The 18,622-nt window shown below is 46.5% G+C and overlaps 1 pseudogene; it reads left to right on the forward strand.

Moving 5' to 3' along the window:
- Nucleotides 1–14,871: 14,871 nt before the first annotated feature.
- On the forward strand, nt 14,872–15,679 carry LOC140897485 (olfactory receptor 5AP2-like; annotated as a pseudogene).
- Nucleotides 15,680–18,622: the final 2,943 nt, after the last annotated feature.

The following is an 18,622-nucleotide window of genomic DNA, read 5'->3' on the forward strand; positions in this document are numbered from 1 at the left end:
CTAATCCTGTTTTTTGCCTTTGGAACTCTTTGTCAAAGAGCTCTATAGAAAGGCTTAGTATTATTATTGCATACAGGAAAACAAATATTGCATGTAAGGCTACTAGCTATACTAGCAACATTTACCCACCCTAACCCGTGTCCTTATCACGGTTCAGGGCTAGCTGCACCTTTGACGTCTCTCAATGCAGATGAGAGGCCTTGATCCTTTACCTGACTGGGGTGCAAACCCACAATTCTCCCACTCTTTAGACCCAGTCCCCGGTTTGCAACACCTGTTTACCAGCTGTGAGTGCTGAACAGGCCTGACTAGGTTCATCTGCCCTTGCAAGACTTCCCCATGCTTGACTGGTATGAACACAGTGACCCAAACCAGCCTTTGTGAAGCCAAGTATTTAATCTGAACAGCAGGAATCAAAGCATAACACAACAGCCGACATGCATCTGTCTGACCTAAAGCTTAGGTAGGCTTAATTTATCCAGACGGCTGGTCCTGGGGGGAACGGTCTGTACCCCTGCAGCCTCTGTGTCCCTCTCTCCTAAGCTCTAGCGGCTCAGATTTTCAACCACTCCCAAAGCTCCTGGTTTCAGTTTCTCACCTGTTGGTCCTCCCGTCTGTGGTTACCAGCCCCAGTGCTGAACCCAGCATGGTGGAGGTAACACTTTAATGGCACTGACGCCAGGACTGTCCTTAAAGTACCAGAAAACAGGGAGATATCAGGGGTTATTGTCTGCTTCCCAGCCTACGGTCTCTGGTCCGATTGGAATTAACCTCCTGACAGCCATCTAGCAAGCCACACAATAACGATCAAACACATAGATAATATTCATAAGATAGCACAGGCAACTCACATGTCCCTTACACCCCTTTCCGATGTTCATTCGAATGTTGAGAAGCTGGGACTTGGTTATCGACTTGCAGCACCTTTTAGATGACATTGCTGCCTAGTTATATGCCTTTTCCCCATTCACTAAAGATTACATCATTGCGATGATTTTCTTCCCGACCCTTTTGTGGATTGCTTTGACTCCCTCAGTGAAGAGACATAATAACACCCTCCACTAGCATTTTGAAATGTCTGTTGCATAAACAAAATTAACATGGGAACCTCAAGAGGGTTATGAATTTGGTAAAGCTTTAATGACAAAAAGGCTCTGGAGAAAAGTTCCAGTTCTTTCTTTCTTCAATTATTTTTTTATTTCTGTTCATAAAGAATCACACAATGAAAGTACAAAAAGGTAACTGTGACTTACAATTTGTAAACAGAAAAGGAGTAGTTGTGGCACCTTAGAGACTAACAAATTTATTTGAGCATAAGCTTTTGTGAGCTATAGCTCACTTCATCGGATGCAGTTTCAAATACCGCACACTACACGGGATCTCCAATATAGAGGTCTGCTCAAACCTAATTTTAAAGCCCGGCCTGAACATAACTAGGCCACAATCAATCCAAACCTGACCCCAGCCCGAGGGGGTCGAGTTGTTTTCAGACCTGACCTGACCAAACCCAACACTTGTAGTCGGATACTGTTGGATTCAGGTTGCCTTGAACAGTGCGCTGAGGTTTGGGGCTGGGGTGTATGCCAAGTAGACTGAGGTTCAGAGGGAGCCTGGGCAGTGCCAGGACTCTGGCAGAGGTGGATGTGGAGAAGGGCAGTGAGGAAGACCCTCACCTTTGCCACAGAGACACGCAGCAGACTGAGGAAGCAGTGGGGTCAGGGAACCTGTGGTGGTATGTTGTCCCCGCTCCCCCGCCCTGGCCACCCACAATATCTGCCTGCCCAGCTCCTTGCTACCCGTGCCTGCTATTGCTTTTGCACAACCGGCAGTGGGTCCTGCCCTGGAGGAGAAACAGCCCTCCTCCCTGTTCCCAAAATTACGTGGCTCTGCCCAGCCTCCCCTTCCACACCTACCCCACCTCCAGCCCATGCCTCCATGCTTCCCCTCTCCCCGGCTCCAAGGGAGTTGGGCTGGTGGAGGAGCGGGGGCTGGGTTTCACCATCTTACAGTTTGAGTTTTCATACCCAACCCAAACCTGACATTTGTAATTGGGTCCCATTGGATTGACCATCTCTACTCCAATAGAACTGAACCTTCGGTACATTAGAGGTCCTCATTCCTCTCTTACTCCAGTCACTTGGGTCACCTTATGGGAAACTGCGCTTCATTATGAAAGTCACCACTTTGTTCTGACCCTTCCCAGAGATCCTTGCTCCTCAGGCTGTAGATGAGGGGGTTGAACATGGGAGATATTGCTGTATGGAGCAGGGAGAGGACCTTGTTTAAATCTGGTGACTGTTTCCTATAGAGGCCCTAGAGACAATTATGATGGTCTGTGATGGGGTGGACTAGGCCCAGAGGCCCCCTGCTCGAGGCGTCAGGGTCCTGCCACACCCATCCCAGGAAAGGAGCAGTAGAGAGGTCCTCCAAATGGTCTAGAGTGGCTGTGGGGGAAGCAGCCAATCAGAAAGGCTGTAGGAGGTGGCCAGCCAGGGCCCAGGAGGGCCATATAAAAGGAGCCGCAGAACCAGATACAGTCAGTTCCTTGCTGGAGCCAGTGGAGTGCAGATGGGGGCTCCTGGCTGGCCAAAGGGAACTGCAACACAATGGACAGCTCAGTGCTGGCAGGGACTGGGGAAGTGAGGAAGAGTTTCTGGATGGCTGCTGGGCCTGAACTTGGAAGAGCCCTGAGCTAACAGTAAGGCATTGGTGAAGGCTGGGGCTGCGGGGAAGTGGCCCAGGGAACTGAAGGCAATTTTGCTAAAGAGACATGATGGCACATGACTGCAATTCTTAGGGTCCCTGGGCTGGGGAGTATTGGGTGTGTCTGGGTCCCCCACATAGGCCACTGGGGAAGGGCCTACAATTGGACAGCAGTAAACCCTCAGAAGGGGACTGAACTGTCATGAGGCCCAACTGGGGAGCTGGGGCCAGAACAGATTAAGAGGGTGAAACCATTGCCTCCAGGGAGGAAGCCCTGTGGGTACAGCCCAATACCAGGGCCAGGACTGTTTAAAGACTTCAGAAACACCCAACCAGAAGGGGATGCCCATGAGAGGTGGGAGCTACGCTGTTACATGGTCCCATAGGAAACAGAAACAACCTGGAGGTGTGAGGAGCAGGTGGAGAAGACTTTTCTCTTCCCTGAGTTATAAGGGATCCTTTGGATGATCAAGATGATCCTATAGTAGGAAGCTAGGGATAGTAGAAATGGGACCACACCCACAAAGGCAGACACTATGAAAGACAGAAATTCAACCAGGTGGATGTCAGTACAGGTGAGTTTTAACAGAGGCATAAAATCACAAAAGAAATGGCCAACCTCCTTGGAAGCACAGAAAGGCACCATGAACGTCAAAACCATCAATACTATAGGAGCCAATTATCCAACAGCCAGTGGCTAGCTGAAGACCAACCGTTGGGCCAGAGCGCCAGAGTGAGAATGACTCTGTCTCCCAGTGGTTAGGGCACTCCCTGTGGAGGTGGGAGACCCCCATTCCTGCTCCAATGACTATTTTATGTAATTGTTTATACAAAGATCTGTGGAATGTTACTGAAAAACAACTAGAGCAACCAAAGGAGGTTAACACTGTATTTATAGACTTTGCAGCTGCTTTTGACTGAGTGTATCGATCAGTGCTATGGACACTGCAACACCAGTATGGGATGCCCGAGAGCTTAGTGTGCTTTGTGGAGCAACTGTAACACAGCACATTTATTTGCGTGAGGGTCAATGGTTGTATTACAGACTGGTTTTCCGTAAAATCAGGAGTACGCCCGGGATGTCTTCTCTCACTTGCATCATGTAGTGTTCTAATACACTCTCCAATGACAGGGATGATTGAGGCCAAAGTAGGAGGTGTGAATTTTAAAGATTCATCAAGATTAATACATCTTGAGTATGTGGATTATATTGTCTCCTTGGAGAAACTACTGACCAACTACTTCTAAAGCTGGAGCTGAGAAAAACTGCAGAACCTATGATATAACCAAAGCTATGCATGTTCCCATAAAACAATAACAAATGCCCTGCTGATGCTGCATGTGGATGTCTTTGACATTAAATGGGTGAGTAGTTTTACCTATCTGGGTAGTCGGGTGACAGCTCAAGGTTCTACAGCTGATTGGTCTTGCGTCAATAGCATTTCAGCATCTTCAAAGGCTTCTGTAGGTAGCAGGATATCTGAATGAAAACTAAGAGATGAGTGTTCAATGCCATTGTGATGTCAACTGTGTTATATGGAGCAGAAACACATCCATTATAAACAGCTGAGTAGAAGAAATTAAACATTTTTTTCAGTGTTAAAAGTTACAGCGTGTTCTTAACATTGGTGTGTTTGATAATGGCACCAACGAGGAGGTACTTAGATAATCCCAGCAAGATGCGGTCTTGCATCATTTGGGAACAAGATGGCTGCAATGGCGGGGTCATGTCTGACGTGCAGAAGAAACTATGGTTTTACATAAAGTTTATAGAGCTGAGGTTGAAGGAAGTAGAGGCGTGGCTCAGAGCCGTAACTAGCAGCTCCTGACGTGGGATGGAGGCGCACGAGTCCCCTGGACTCTCACCAAATAGGGGTTTACTTTTTTTATTATTTATTTATTTATTTTACTTTTTATTTCAAGTTTTAAATTTTATTTTTTAAACATATTTTTTAAAAACATATTCTTTTAATTTACTTTATATTTCTTTTATATTCTGGCCAGTCCCTCCTGCCAGGCCCCTGACCCTTCCCCACCACCAGCCAGCCCTGTCTCCACTCCTCCACTCTGGCCAGCCCCCCCCAGCCAGGCTCTTCTCCCCAACTCTAGCCACCCCAGAGCATAACTAAACATTTTAGCACCCGGGGGTGAGCAAGCATACGTGTGCCTCCTAGAGACAATGAGGGGGCGGGGGGGCGGGGGCATGAAGGGTCACATTCCTCCCCTCCACCTGACTTCTGCCTTCCATTTAGCAGAGAGGTTTTCAAACTGTGGGGCATGGCCCCTAGGGAGCCTCCCAGCCCACTCGGGCACCTGGCTCTCCATGATATGGGAGCTGGGGTACTGGCTGGCTTGTCCGACATCTCTCCCTCCCCTGCTCCTCGAGCCAGGCTGCCTCTGTACGGCCAGGCACTCCCCAGACAGGACGGGTGACACAGCTCCGAGCTGCATCTCTGATGTGCTCTTGCCTCTGTCCCAAAGGAGCCTGGCGCCAGCCGGTGACACCCCGTGGAGCCGGCCCTTATGCTCCCTGAAGTGTTCCCTGCTCATCCCCTTGGGCACCTGCCTCTCAGCAGCTGGGTCACTCTCCCCGCACTCCCTGCATGCAGAGTGAGAACCGCCCCTTGCTCCCCTTGGCTGCCCTGCCTCAGCCCCATGGCTGCCAGGCTCACAGTCGCACAGTCCGAGCTCTGAGCTCGGTCACACAAGTCCGGTGCCTAGCCCAGGGTCTGGGCTCTGGGGGCTGCTGCTAGCAGGACAGACTCTCTCCCGCCAGCTCCGGAAACGGAGGCAGTACGAATGGAGCGACCCCTAGGATTACCATATTTCAAGTTCCCAAATTGAGTACACCGTGTGTGTGTGTGTCCTGGGAAGGGGGTATTTGGTGGGTGCTGGAGCAGGTATTTGGGAGGTACTGGGAGGGGGTATTTGGGGGTGCTGGAGGGCAGCGTGTGTATACTGGGAAGGGTGTTTGGGAGGCGCTGGAGCTGGTATTTGGGGGGTGCTGGAGGAGTGTGTGTGTACTGGGAGGGGTATTTCGGGGGTGAGGGAGGTGGTAGGGTGGCTGGTGCAGGCCCGGGACGCAGCGCCAGCCCATCAGTAAGCACCTCCCTGCGGGCCTCTCCCCCCCCACCCACCCCCAGGCCAGGGAGCTGTGGCCTGGCCCTATCACCTGGCCGAGAGGCACATGGTGGCTCCTCTTACTTGGCGGACTGGGCCAGGGCAGGGCGAGGTGGGCAGGATCTGGCAGCGGCAGATGCAGAGGAGGGACCAATGGGGGCGGGGGTGTGGAGATGGCTCTTTCCCAGAAATTTCCTCTTATTTCAAAAATCCACCCAGACCGAGGGCGGATGACAAAAAAAGAGGAAATGTCTGGGAAAACCCTGATGTATGGTGGTAACCCTGGCAACCTGCCCGCAGCCACCAGGAGCTGGGGGGTAGCCAGGGGCGTGTCTGACACACGCCTCCGCTCGGGCCCGTGGGCAGGCAGCCAGTGGCACTCAGCACTCTGTCCTCCTGCCGCCGTGGTCCTAGCACTGCAGGGAGAGTTTGCTCCAGCTGGGGTCAGCAGGAGCGGGGTGGGGTGCTGAGCACCCTCTGCTCCAGCTGACACCACTGGGCCCGATCCTGTGTCGCCCCACTTTTCTGCCCCTGCAGGCTTTGCGCCCCGCGTGGCTGCCCCACTCTTATTACGGCCCTGAGCCACCCCTCTACTTCCTTCAACCTCAGCTCTATACACTTTATGTAAAAGCATTCTTTCTTCTGCACATTGGACAGCACCCCGCTGTGAGGCTGTATGATTGAAATATAACCAAATATAACCAATATCAATGACAGTGCCACTGTTAGACAATTGCAACAAACCTTGTACAAAGCATGTCATGTAAGGTGTCAATGGAAAAGTTATGATTTGCTAAGTATGATTATCCTGCTTTTATATGCATGCATTGTTTTTGTAGCTAAATTTATGAATATTGTCTATGCACCAGTATCTTACATATGTGCTGTATTCCTGGGCAACACCTACCAGATAAGATTTACATCTAGGCTAGACAGTTTTGTGTTGATGGCCCATCAAAGATACTTAGCTCTCACAATAGGCTATAGAAGAGACTCATTGCTCCCAGAAGGCTCTTCCTGCAGACTCCTCAGCCTCCAAGGGGCCAATGGCTACCCCCTGTGAGTCAGCAAGTCATGTAAGGACGAACCAGCAGAGCAGCGGGGAACAGCAGAGCAGCGGGGAACAGCAGAGCAGCGCACAGCAGGAGTTTGCCTGGGAGTTCGCCTGGAGTGAGCCCAGTGAGGCTTACATCTTGCCAACTTCTCTGAGGAAGCTCATAGTAGGAAGGTGATATGGAAGGTGGGGGGTTCAGCTGTTGTGACATGCACTGGATGTGCCATGTTTGTCTTTCTTCCACAGGACAGAAGCAACTTTGTCTGTACAAAGTGCAAGCTGGTCTCCATATTGGAAGAGAAGATTGAAGGTCTGAAGCAACAGATAACGACCCTGCGTTGCATACGAGAAACGGAGGATTTTCTGGACAAAAGTCAGGGTAGCTTCTACGGGCACAAAGCTCTAAAGATTTAGAACAGGTTGCACAGTGGAGCCAAGAGGCCAGTGAAGAAGCTTGGCAACATGTGACCTCCAGAAGAAGAAGGGGGAATGTCCGGGTTCCAGCAACGCGGACACAGGTAACTAACCACTTTCATGTTCTCTCCACAGGTACTATTGTGGAGAGTGGACCAGATGATATGTCTGGTGGGAGAAAGCAGAAGGAGATTCCGCTGGTTGGAAGGCATGAGATGCACTGTCCTGAGATGGGGGGTTTCACGACCACCACTCCCAAGAGAAGGAGGCGGGTGGTGGTGGTCGGGGACTCTCTACTCCAGGGGACTGAGTCATCTATCTGCCACCCTGACCGGGAAAACCGAGAAGTCTGCTGCTTGCCGGGGGCTAAGATTCGTGATGTGACGGAGAGACTGCCGAGACTCATCAAGCCCTCGGATTGCTACCCCTTCCTGCTTCTCCAGGTGGACACCAATGATACTGCCAAGAATGACCTTGAGCGGATCACTGCAGACTACGTGGCTCTGGGAAGAAGGATAAAGGAGTTTGAGGCGCAAGTGGTATTCTCGTCCATCCTCCCCGTGGAAGGAAAAGGCCTGGGTAGGGACCGTCGAATCATGGAAGTCAACGAATGGCTACGCAGGTGGTGTCGGAGAGAAGGCTTTGGATTCTTTGACCATGGGATGGTCTTCCATGAAGGAGGAGTGTTGGGCAGAGACGGGCTCCACCTTACGAAGAGAGGGAAGAGCATCTTTGCGAGCAGGCTGGCTAACCTAGTGAGGAGGGCTTTAAACTAGGTTCACCGGGGGAAGGAGACCAAAGCCCTGAGGTAAGTGGGAAAGCGGGATACCGGGAGGAAGCACAGGCAGGAATGTCTGTGAGGGGAGGTCTCCTGCCTCATACTGAGAATGAGGGGCGATCAGCAGGTTATCTCAAGTGCTTATATACGAATGCACAAAGCCTTGGAAACAAGCAGGGAGAACTGGAGGTCCTGGTGATGTCAAGGAATTATGACGTGATTGGAATAACAGAGACTTGGTGGGATAACTCACATGACTGGAGCACTGTCATGGATGGTTATAAACTGTTCAGGAAGGACAGGCAGGGCAGAAAAGGTGGGGGAGTAGCACTGTATGTAAGGGAGCAGTATGACTGCTCAGAGCTCCGGTACGAAACTGCAGAAAAACCTGCGTGTCTCTGGATTAAGTTTAGAAGTGTGAGCAACAAGAGTGATGTAGTGGTGGGAGTCTGCTATGGACCACCGGACAAGGGGGATGAGGTGGATGAGGCTTTCTTCCAGCAGCTCGCAGAAGCTACTAGATCGCACGCCCTGGTTCTCATGGGTGACTTTAATTTTCCTCATATCTGCTGGGAGAGCAATACAGCAGTGCATAGACAATCCAGGAAGTTTTTGGAAAGCGTAGGGGACAATTTCCTGGTGCAAGTGCTAGAGGAGCCAACTAGGGGGAGAGCTTTTCTTGACCTGCTGCTCACAAACCGGGAAGAATTAGTAGGGGAAGCAAAAGTGGATGGGAATCTGGGAGGCAGTGACCATGAGTTGGTTGAGTTCAGGACCCTGACACAGGGAAGAAAGGTAAGCAGCAGGATACGGACCCTGGACTTCAGGAAAGCAGACTTCGACTCCCTCAGGGAACAGATGGGTAGGATCCCCTGGGGGACTAACATGAAGGGGAAAGGAGTCCAGGAGAGCTGGCTGTATTTCAAGGAATCCCTGTTGAGGTTACAGGGACAAACCATCCCGATGTGTCGAAAGAATAGTAAATATGGCAGGCGACCAGCTTGGCTTAACGGTGAAATCCTAGCGGATCTTAAACATAAAAAAGAAGCTTACAAGAAGTGGAAGGTTGGACATATGACCAGGGAAGAGTATAAAAATATTTCTCGGGCATGTAGGAATGAAATCAGGAGGGCCAAATCACACCTGGAGCTGCAGCTAGCGAGAGATGTCAAGAGTAACAAGAAGGGTTTCTTCAGGTATGTTGGCAACAAGAAGAAAGCCAAGGAAAGTGTGGGCCCCTTAATGAATAAGGGAGGCAACCTAGTGACAGAGGATGTGGAAAAAGCTAATGTATTCAATGCTTTTTTTGCCTCTGTCTTCACGAACAAGGTCAGCTCCCAGACTGCTGCGCTGGGCATCACAACATGGGGAATAGATGGCCAGCCCTCTGTGGAGAAAGAGGTGGTTAGGCACTATTTAGAAAAGCTGGACGTGCACAAGTCCATGGGGCCGGACGAGTTGCATCCGAGAGTGCTAAAGGAATTGGCGGCTATGATTGCAGAGCCATTGGCCATTATCTTTGAAAACTCGTGGCGAACGGGGGAAGTCCCGGATGACTGGAAAAAGTCTAATGAAATGCCAATCTTTAAAAAAGGGAAGAAGGAGGATCCTGGGAACTACAGGCCAGTCAGCCTCACCTCAGTCCCCAGAAAAATCATGGAGCAGGTCCTCAAAGAATCAATCCTGAAGCACTTACATGAGAGGAAAGTGATCAGGAACAGTCAGCATGGATTCACCAAGGGAAGGTCATGCCTGACTAATCTAATCGCCTTCTATGATGAGATTACTGGTTCTGTGGATGAAGGGAAAGCAGTGGATGTATTGTTTCTTGACTTTAGCAAAGCTTTTGACACGGTCTCCCACAGTATTCTTGTCAGCAAGTTAAAGAAGTATGGGCTGGATGAATGCACTATAAGGTGGGAAGAAAGTTGGCTAGATTGTTGGGCTCAACGGGTAGTGATCAATGGCTCGATGTCTAGTTGGCAGCCGGTGTCAAGTGGAGTGCCCCAGGGGTCGGTCCTGGGGCCGGTTTTGTTCAATATCTTCATAAATGATCTGGAGGATGGTGTGGTTTGCACTCTCAGCAAATTTGCGGATGATACTAAACTAGGAGGAGTGGTAGATACGCTGGAGGGCAGGGATAGGATATAGAGGGACCTAGACAAATTGGAGGATTGGGCCAAAAGAAATCTGATGAGGTTCAATAAGGATAAGTGCAGGGTCCTGCACTTAGGACGGAAGAACCCAATGCACAGCTACAGACTAGGGACCGAATGGCTAGGCAGCAGTTCTGCGGAAAAGGACCTAGGGGTGACAGTGGACGAGAAGCTGGATATGAGTCAGCAGTGTGCCCTTGTTGCCAAGAAGGCCAATGGCACTTTGGGATGTATAAGTAGGGGCATAGCGAGCAGATCGAGGGACGTGATCGTCCCCCTCTATTCGACATTGGTGAGGCCTCATCTGGAGTACTGTGTCCAGTTTGGGGCCCCACACTACAAGAAGGATGTGGATAAATTGGAGAGAGTCCAGTGAAGGGCAACAAAAATGATTAGGGGTCTGGAACACATGACTTATGAGGAGAGGCTGAGGAAAATGGGATTGTTTAGTCTGCAGAAGAGAAGAATGAGGGGGGATTTGATAGCTGCTTTCAACTACCTGAGAGGTGGTTCCAGAGAGGATGGTTCTAGACTATTCTCAGTGGTAGAAGAGGACAGGACAAGGAGTAATGTCTCAAGTTGCAGTGGGGGAGGTTTAGGTTGGATATTAGGAAAAACTTTTTCACTAGGAGGGTGGTGAAACACTGGAATGCATTACCTAGGGAGGTGGTAGAATCTCCTTCCTTAGAAGTTTTTAAGGTCAGGCTTGACAATGCCTTGGCTGGGATGATTTAATTGGGGATTGGTCCTGCTTTGAGCAGGGGGTTGGACTAGATGACCTCCTGAGGTCCCTTCCAACCCTGATATTCTATGATTCTGTGATTCTATGTGATATGCTCATGTGACCCTTGACTCCATCTTTTGCCAGTAACTTTCCACAAACTGTTATGTGAGCTTTGTTTGAAACAGAAAATTTCCAGGCATGTGGCAAAGGTTGTAAAAGACCCTTGGGGTGACTACATTTTGCCTATTTCCTGCCCTGATTATCTTGACCATGGATTTACAACTAAAAGGGGCATATTGAACTATGGACTGAGGAAGTTACCAGAGAGACTTTACAAACCAGATGTCTATAACATCACTGCTACAAACCTGATATAAGGACATTCCAATTATTGTATGTATATGATCTATTAACCATTTTAATTCTCTTCTTCTTTTCTTTTACTAATAAACCTTTAGATGTTAGTTACTAAAAGATTGACAGCAGTGTGATTATTGGGTAAGATCTGAGTTATATATTGACCTGGCTATGTAGCAGATCTCTTGGGATTAGAAGAACCCTTTGTTTGATTAAATTGATTTTCAGTAACCACTCATCATAAAGCCTAGTGTCTGGCTGGTGAAACTAGGGATGAAATTCCTAAGGAGACTGCATCTTTGACTTCTTGTTAACCAGTGTGGTGAGACAGAAGTTTACTTTTGTTACTGGCTTGGTATAATCTAATGATAGAATAACCACCAGTTTGGAGTGAGTCTGCCCTATTTCTCAGTTGTTTGTCCTGAATCTGGTATTCTCAGATGTGACCCACTGAGGCACAGTGACACCTGTCATTGCAGCTATCTTGTTCTCAACTGATGCAAGAGCACATCTTGCTGGGATTATCTGAATACCTCCTTGTTGGTGCCATAGTCACAAAGTAAAAGCTTCAATTTTAGAATTCAGGAAACTGAGACAGAACATGGGAAGTGACATCCTCAAGACCATGAAGCTGGTCAATGGTAAAGCCAGGAATAAATCCCTGCCTGCCAGAATTTCAAAGCACTAATCAATATCCCTGGATCATACTGACTCTCCATAAACTATCATAGCATAATTGATGTTAAGGATATAAGAGACATATTAGGTCACAGATTCGTGGCTTTCAAAGCTAGAAGGTACCATTATGATCATCTAGTCTGAGCTCCTGCATAACACAGGCCAGAGAATTTAACCCAATGATTCTTGCATCAAGACCATATCTTGTGGTTGAGCAATAGCTGATCTTTTAGAAAGAAATGGCCAATCTTGATTTAAAGACTCCAAATGATGGATTATCCACTACATCTCTTAATAAATTGTTCCAATGGTTAATTACACTCACTGTTGTAGCCTTTAAAATGTTTCCAAATAATATTAAGTAATTAAAGATAAGGGTGAAATAAAATTCAACTTAGTTTTCAGGTTCGAGCCTCTAGGTCAATTACAGAAAATGTATTTACTACTGGACACCTGTTAAACACTTTGAATAATACAACTAAACTTTATTAAAAAGAAAATTGATCAGTTAAGCAAACAAGCATGCAATTACCACTTACACAATCCTACAATTACACTTACACTCAAAGATGGAATGGTATATCAATGGATGATCAGTCCACCGAGAACAGAGTGACGGTACCCTTTGGATGTTAATTGCAGATCTCTACAGTTTAGCAAGGCTACTGCTTTTATACTCCAGTATAATACTAATTAACATTAAACTGTCCTTTACCATAATTTGATACCCACCACCTTCTTATTTGCTCTTTACATTACACATTATTTCAATTAACATCTGCACCAATGTCCTTCCCATACTATCAAGATAGGTAGCATTTTAATAAAACATTCTCAACAATTCTTAAAAACACTGATTAAAGCCTTGCTTAAACCAGTTATAATGCAAACATAACAGTAACATAGCCCTGGGCCCTGTCCTTGTCAACTCTTACTTTCCCATAACACTCTGTCTCCAGCTTATCTCTAAATTTCTCACACTAGCAACTTCAATTTCCCATACTCCTCTACATTTGGGCTAACTTAGACCCCAAATCTAACATCTACTTATTTCTTAACCTAACCACCCTTTTGGCTATATTGTTAAAAAAATGTAACTTATTTCTAACCTGAGTTTCCAGCCATTGGATCATTTTCTTCCTTTTTCTACCAGACTAAAAAGTCCTCTTTGATCAGACATTTCCTCCCCATGTAGATACTTATAGTCCATGATCAAATCATCTTTTAACTTTCTCATTGTAAGATCAATAGACTGAGTTTCTCATCCAGTCCATCACCTTGGGGCCAAAGCAGTATATATTGTTGTATACAAAGCAATTGTATCATTGTTCATATGGATCTGTATACAACTTATTATGCTCACACTGTATATGCTTTAACTTCCATTCCTTGTAAGCCCAATTACTTGAGTAGGGTGGTGATAGTTTGAGAGAGAGAGAGCAGATTTTTGTTCTCTGTATCTGCATACTCTCATCTGCATAACCCTGATCACTAGTTATTATCTCAGCTGCTCATGACTCAACATCACAGCTTATGTTAGCAGGGACACTTCTGCAGCCAGATCAGAGGGTATGTTTTGTTTAGACTGGGAGCAAAGCACTCTGAATGAAGAAATGGGACTATGGCTCCTGGGTCCTCTGAAGCTAAACTGAGCCCAGGTCTGGGCTCCTGCAGGGCAAAGTGCTAGATTCATATTTCCATGCAGGCATTTTTCTATCTTGTAGTTAAGCTCATATGTTGTTTTCTGACCCATTGGACTGGAGCTAAAGCATCTAGTCCTATCGACCAAAATCTCATTCATACTAAAATCTGGGGCTGAAAATTTTCCTTCAACTGTTTTTCATTGGGATATTGGGATTTTGAGTATTTTTTTTTAATTTTCAAAAATGTGTCTGTGTTCAATGGAAAATTTCATTTTTTTCATCAAAATATTTTAAATTGGGAATGCAGTGCCTCTTAGAAGTTGTAGTTTTCGTTTTTGTGTCTGTATTCCCCTGGGGCTGGCATCCTCAGTTAGACTACACCTCCCATAATGCATCATGGTCTCTTATTTTAATAAGGGGAAGCTGTGCAATATGGAGTCCCTGTTCCTGCTGCATTATGGGAGATGTAGGCCAGATGGGGGATCCCAGCCCATTGAGGAGAGTGTGTTAACCAGGGTTTTCAGAAACCAAAGCAGTGGTAACTTACTTGTTTCTCTCCAGGCGGTGTCAGGAATAAATTGATGGGGGCACAGCTCATCCATCTGATAAATGATTGGTAGAAGCAAAAGTGCTTTTACCTAAAACTACTTTTTTATTAGATCTCACACACACATATGCTGTTGCAGTAGGTTTAAAGCATTTCAAAACATTTATATTTACCTAAAGTTAAGAAATGGTTTTGAGGGATCAGTGGCCAGGCTTCAGGGGGGCCCTGCTTTCCGTCTAGCTGCTGGGGAACTTAGCGGTCAAATCCTTGCCCAAAGACAGCTTTCTCGGACTGCTCCAAAGCACACTTCCTAACTAAAATATTTATAAATTTTATCCGGACAAAGCACATAACTCAGCCTCTAATAGACTAATAATTTCCTTAACAACAGCCATAACAATTCATTATTCTCCTTATCAGGAAAGCATTTCTATTCATAACAACAATAAAACGTACGTATTAGAGGCACCTAAAACCTAGATCATTATCCAAACATTCCTTTTATTTTCCTGGAATCTTCACTTCTTGTCCCAACCTCCCATTCTGATAGCAAAACTGCAAACATGCAGTTATTTGGCCATGCTTCTCAGGGCCTATGATTTTCCTAGCTATGTGATGTTTGGTTTTCAGCTGGCAGTGACTGAACATACAAAATTGCTGGCTGCAGTACTGTCAAGTTCTGGGGTAGCACTCAGGAATGTCAAATTCTTGGGTAACAGTTCTTGTTCTAGTTGTGGCTGATCAGAAGCTTCACACCCCATGTACTTCTTCCTGGGGAACTTGTCTTTCCTGGAGACCTGCTACACCTCAGTCATTTCCACCAGGTTGCTGGCTAGGTTCCTGGTAGGGGATAGGACAATCTCCTTCAGGGACTGTATCACATAGTTATTTTTCTTTGGTGCTTTGACTTGCATAGAGTGCTTCCTTCTTGCAGTCATGGCTTATGACAGTGACTCAGCCATATGGAACCCACTCAGCTATAAGTTATGATGTACCTCAGGGTCTGTCTTCAGCTGGTATCTGCCTCCTGGATGCATTAGTAGTGGGGATGGTGCCCCAGCTAAACTTCTGCGGCCCTAATGAAATTAATAATTTCTTCTGTGACATGAAGAGCTGCTCAAATTGTCCTGCAGAAAAAGCCCCCTGGCAGATATGATTGTCCTCATCTCCTGCTCCCTGGTAAGCCTGGTCCCTTTCTTCTTCATAATTGTGTCTTACATTCTTATGCTCTCAGCCATCCTGCGAATTGCCTCCTCTGCCGGGAGGCAAAAGGCCTTTTCCACCTGCGCCTCTCACCTGCTGGTGGTGAGTCTGTATTATGGGACTATCATTATCATGTAAGTGGCACCATCAGCGGAGTGGTCCCCAGCTTTCCATAAAGCTCTGTCACTTATGTACACGGTCACCACCTCAATGCTCAACCCCATCGTCTACAATCTGAGAAACAAAGAGGTGAAAGGGGGGCCTTCAGGAAAGTCATGATGCAGAATTTAGGCATGATTTAGGGTGTGATTTTCAGAATGGCCTAAAGAACTTTGGCACCCAACTCCCATTGACAGATCAGTGCCTAATTTCTTTAGGTGTGTCAGGGTTCCCTCCCCACTTTGAACTCTGGGGTACAGATGTGGGGACCCGCATGAAAGACCCCCCAAGCTTATTCTTACCAGCTTAGGTTAAAACTTCTCCAAGACACAGATTCCTTTCTTGCCTTGGGATCGCTGCCACCGCCAAGTGATTTAACAAACAATCAGGAAAAGGACCACTTGGAGTTCTATTCCCCCAAGCCTACACCCCCTTTCCTGGGGAAGGCTTGAGCATATATCCTCACCAATTGGTTACAAAGGGACTACAGACCCAAGCCCCCTGGGTCTTAGAACAATGGAAAAATCAGTCAGGTTCTTAAAAAGAAGGATTTTATTTAAAGAGAAAAAGGTAAAAGAATCACCTCTGTAAACTTAGGCTGGTAATTAATCTTACAGAGTAGCAGAAAATTGAAAGAGCACAGAGGAACCCCCTCTAGCCTTAGTTTCAAAGTTACAACAAAACAGGGATAAACCTCCCTCTAGCAAAGGGAAAATTCACAAGTTGAGAAAACAAAGATAAACTAATACACCTTGCCTGGCTGTTATTTACAAGTCTGAAATATGAGAGACTTGTTTAGAAAGGTTTGGAGAACATGGATTGATATCCGGTCCCTCTTAGTCCCAAGAGTGAACGGCCACAGAAACAAAGAACCCAAAACACAGCCTCTCGCTCTCCCCCCACCCCCCCCAATTTGAAAGTATCTTTTGTCCCCATTGGTTCCTTTGGTCAGGTGCCAACCAGATTACTTGAGCTTCTTAACCCCTTACAGGTAACGAGGAATTTAGGCTACCCCTATGGTTATAACAAGGTCACTTTGAATAACCTAGCCCAGATCTCAACAGAAATATGAAGATCACCTACAATCTTAACTGGATTTAACGATCTCTTTGATTGGGCTTTTCTTCTTCCCTCACGTCACTGAGGATTTCACAACACTGGGCCTGAAAAAATTCCTGTGAAGTTAGAGGCAGGAAGTTTGAGAAGGGACTTTTATCATTTGGCCCTTATTGTCCAGCTAGATTTGAAGTGTCTTTACATGGTTGCAAAATGAAATGTGGACACTAAACTTTGGTGCCTTAGACGTTTCTAAGATCTTCGATTTCCCTCTCGGTCTTTCCTCCATGCACACAATAACAGTTCCTCCTCCGAGCTTTATCTACACGGAGACTCACGCAAAAAAGCAGAACATGCAGACAAAACGTCGTGCACAACCAAGTATTCAAGGTTGGAGGGAGGGTAAAGCAGCTGTTCACATGTTTAAACTGAGTCCCTCTTCTCAGTCTGAAACAGCATGGCACTGCATAGCTGAGGCCCTAATATTGGAACTAATCCTTGACAAAATATGAAGTCTGTCTGAGATTTTCAAAGGAGCCTATGGGAGTTAGGCACCCACACCCAACTGTAATTTGGGTGCTTAGTTCCCTTCACTTCCTTTGGGAATCCTAGCCTTCCTGGTTGCCAGATGCCAAGGCAGTTGTGGCTTTGGAAGTACTGGCCATCACCTCTTCCACCAAGTGTAAAAAAGCCAAGTCAACCCCATAGCCTTACTTCAAGAGGCAGGATGACCTTATCATGTTCTTCCCTTCCTGTGGGCTTCCCAGCCCCCATATACAAATGGAGCTTTCATTGTTTTGGTTCCACCATGCTTAATTTACGTAGGAGACACATAGACTGCTGCCTTCTCTCTTTTCTGGGAGGCAACCAGTTTCTCCCTGTTTGGCCACAGACTTTAAAACAGAATATAATTAAGGATCCATATTTCCTCATATAGTGTTAATACATACATTTCACAATGATATTAACCACAAGGGTGTCATTAGCTTTCAGAAAAGACCTCACTCTGTCGACTCTTATAATACAGTAATATTGCTTATCACTTGAGGTTCAGACCCCCTGTCTTTAAATGGACCAGAAAACTTGCCAGAGTGATCCAGTGGATCAAGTGGAGAAGAAAGAAATTGATATCCAAACATGAAAGCTCCTGGTGATGCACAGAGCATTGGATATCAATCAAGACTTGGACAGGCTTCACATCTGATGATGTGATGGAGGAAAAAGGTCTGCTATCTGTGGAGGAAGCAATTGACAATGAAGAATATAACATCAAATTATATGCAGAGTCAACCAATTTAAAGATCATCTGATCGCGATAACAAGTGATGACCGAGCTGCATCACAGCCCAAGAAAGCATGAAAGAAAGGAGAAAGCTAATTGCCAAAGAAAGGGTTGAAAGATTTACAAAGAAATGAATGGACAGACAGTGGTGGAGAGGGATCAAACCCATTAGTGAGAGAAGTTTAACAAACTTGTGGCTTGAAGAAAGATACCTCAAAAGAGAGACAGAAAGCGTGATTAGGAGAGCACATGAATATGGCTTAATGATGTAGAAAGCAAAATTGAATGACAAAACTGCAGAATGTGTTCTGAAAATGAAGAGATGGGGAGCCTGTGTTGAGTTCCTGCAGGAGCCTGACTGGGAGAGAAGATATGAATGGATGCAATGCGGTTGCCAAGTGTCTCCCTTGGAGCCTCTGTGGCATATATGGATTGAAGCAAACCATGCACTATTACAACCACCAAATTGAAAATGCTCTAGAGAATGAAGGGATCTGGCAATTGTCACAGACTGAACAGTGCAAGCAAAAAGGCTGGACATAGTTGTGGAAAAGAAGACAAACAAGACCATATTGACTCATATTGCCAGACCAGCAGACAGACACATAAAAAAAAAAACAATAAGAGAACATATCAAAGTAGGAAGAACTTTGCCATGAAGAGGAAACATTTTGGAAAACTAGAACACAGATCATAGAATCATAGAATATCAGGGTTGGAAGGGACCTCAGGAGGTCATTTAGTCCAA

Source organism: Lepidochelys kempii, chromosome 14, assembly GCF_965140265.1.
Source record: "Lepidochelys kempii isolate rLepKem1 chromosome 14, rLepKem1.hap2, whole genome shotgun sequence".
NCBI classification, from domain to species: Eukaryota; Metazoa; Chordata; order Testudines; family Cheloniidae; genus Lepidochelys; species Lepidochelys kempii.